This window comes from Mandrillus leucophaeus, unplaced genomic scaffold, assembly GCF_000951045.1.
Source record: "Mandrillus leucophaeus isolate KB7577 unplaced genomic scaffold, Mleu.le_1.0 Scaffold439, whole genome shotgun sequence".
Lineage (NCBI taxonomy): Eukaryota > Metazoa > Chordata > Mammalia > Primates > Cercopithecidae > Mandrillus > Mandrillus leucophaeus.
The window spans coordinates 60,436-62,853 of NW_012104687.1; the positions used below are offsets into that span (position 1 = coordinate 60,436).

Here is a 2,418-nt window from a genome sequence, read left to right on the forward strand (position 1 = left end):
CTGGAGTGCAACAGTGCAATCATCATTCATTGCAGCCTCAAACTCCCAGGCTCAAGGGATCCTCCTGCCTCAGCCTTTTGAGTAGCTGGGACTACAGGCGCACACCACCCTACCCTGCTAATTTTCTTACTTTTTGTAGAAACAGGGGTCTTGCTTTGTTGCCCAGGCTGGTCTTGAATTCCTGTCTTCAAGAGATCCTCCTGCCTCAGTCTTCCAAAGTGCTAGGATTACAGGCATGAACCACCATACCTGGCCTTATTTTCCTTTTTTTTTTTTTTTGTTTTGAGACTAAGTCTCATTCTATCACCCAGGCTGGAGTGCAGTGGCACGATCGATCTCAGCTCACTGCAACCTCTGCCTCCCACGTTCAAGCGATTCTCATGCCTCAGCCTCCCAAGTAGCTGGGACTACACGCATGTGCCACCATGCCTGGCTAATTTTTGTATTTTTAGTAGAGACGGGGTTTCACCATGTTAGCCAGGCTGGTCTAAAACTCCTGACCTCAAGTGATCCACCCACCTTGGCCTCCCAAAGTGCTGGGATTACAGGTATGAGCCACCACAAGCAGCCATTCAGAGCACTGTCAGTTCTGTTCAGTCTAACAAAAACAGGCATCGAGCCCATACTCTATGCCAGATGCTGAGTACTAGGGTCACTGAGATGCAGCCAATCCAGCTCCTACCATCCTGGAGCTCACAGACTGGAGGAGACAGAGAGAAAAGCAGTCTTTGGCAACGCAGAATGAAAGATACTATAATGAAACAAATTCATAGGGGGCTGTGGGAGCAAAGAGAAGAAACCCCACACAGTCTGGGGACAGTCAGGGAAGGCTTTCTGGGAGAGAGTACCCTGGCACAATAATCGCTGTGAGGTTGGCAAGGCAACGATTGTTATCCTCATTGTGTAATGGGGGCCACTGAACCAGTGACAAGCTGGGGGAAATGACACTGTCTAGTAGTTGGAGGTCAGCCAGCCCCTTGCGTTATTCTCAAACCCTAACCACATGGCTGGACATTCCTGATATGCATTCCTAAACCTCTGCTGCTGAGAATAATTGGACCTGCCATCTATTCCCAGTTTAACTACCCTGTATACCAAACAAATCCAATTCGAGCCAACAGGCAAAGTTTAGGCTCAGACAGAGTCCATCCTGTGTACGAGGTGGTGAGCAGTGGTGGAAAATCTCACTGTGACTCATCCAGCTGATTTCTGGTAGGTGCAGGGCCAAGGTGGGGTGTGATGTGAACAAGCTTTCCCTGACAGCCTCCAGACGTATAGATGATACGTCACTTACCTTTCTCTGTTGTATTTTCCTGCCATCATAGATACTTCCAAGAGAAATTCTCCCATTTTTCAGATGAGGAAACCACTTATAAAAGGGGCACTCAATACCCAAAGAATTTTGAAAAAGAGCAAAGTTGGAGGACTCACACTTCCTGATTTCAAACCTTTTTATTTATTTACTTTTCCATAGGTTAGTGTTGGGGTACAGGTGGTATTTGGCTACATGACTAAGGTTTTTTTGTTTTTTGGTTTTTGATTTTTTGTTTTTTTTTTTTTTTTGTTACATTAGTAAATTTATTTTGAGACGGAGTCTTGCTTTGTTGCCCAGGCTGGCATGTAGTGGTACAATCTCTGCTCGCTGCAACCTCCATCTCCCAGGTTCAAGCAATTCTCCTGCCTCAGCCTCCTGAGTATCTGGGATTACAGGCATGCACCACCATGCCCAGATAATTTTTGTATTTTTAGTAGAAACAGGGTTTCATCATGTTAGCCAAGGTGATCTCAAACTCCTGACCTCAAGTGATCCACCCCCCTTGGCATCCCAAAGAGCTGGGATTACAGGCTTGAGCCACCTTGCCCTGCATGAGTAGTTTCTTTAGCGGTGATTTGTAAGATTTTGGTCCACCCATCCCCTGAGCAGTATACACTGCACCCTATCTGTAGTCTTTATTTTTATTTATTTATTTTTTTTGAGACAGAGTCTCACCCTGTCGACTAGGCTGGAGTGGAATGGTGCGATCTTGGCTCACCCTCCACCTCCCGGGTTCAAGCAGTTCTCCTGCCTCAGCCTCCTGAGTAGCTGGGATTACAGGCGTGTGCCACCATGCCCGGCTAATTTTGTTTTTTTAGTAGAGACAGGGTTTTTCCATGTTGGTCAGGCTGGCCTCGAACTCCCGACCTCAGGTGATCTGCCCACCTCGGCCTCCCAAAGTGCTGGGATTACAGGCATGCGCCACCACGCCCAGCTAATTTTTTGTATCTTTAGTAAAGATGGGGTTTCACCTTGTTGGCCAGGCTGGTCTCAAGCCCCTGATCTCGTGATCCGCCTGCCTCGGCCTCCCAAAGTGCTAGGATTACAGGTATGAGCCACTACACCCGGCCAATAAATGGAACTTTTACAAAAATTTAAAACTT

At 47.2% G+C, this 2,418-nt stretch overlaps 1 protein-coding gene across 1 annotated transcript in view; it reads left to right on the top strand.

The window, feature by feature from the left end:
• The first annotated feature begins 923 nt into the window (after positions 1-923).
• SPATA21 (spermatogenesis associated 21) overlaps positions 924-2,418 on the top strand; it is a 53,547-nt gene continuing 52,052 nt past the window's right edge. The window contains exon 1 of the mRNA XM_011993944.1: positions 924-1,212. The gene's annotated coding sequence lies outside the window, so the exon portion shown is untranslated. The remainder of the gene's footprint in view (positions 1,213-2,418) is intronic.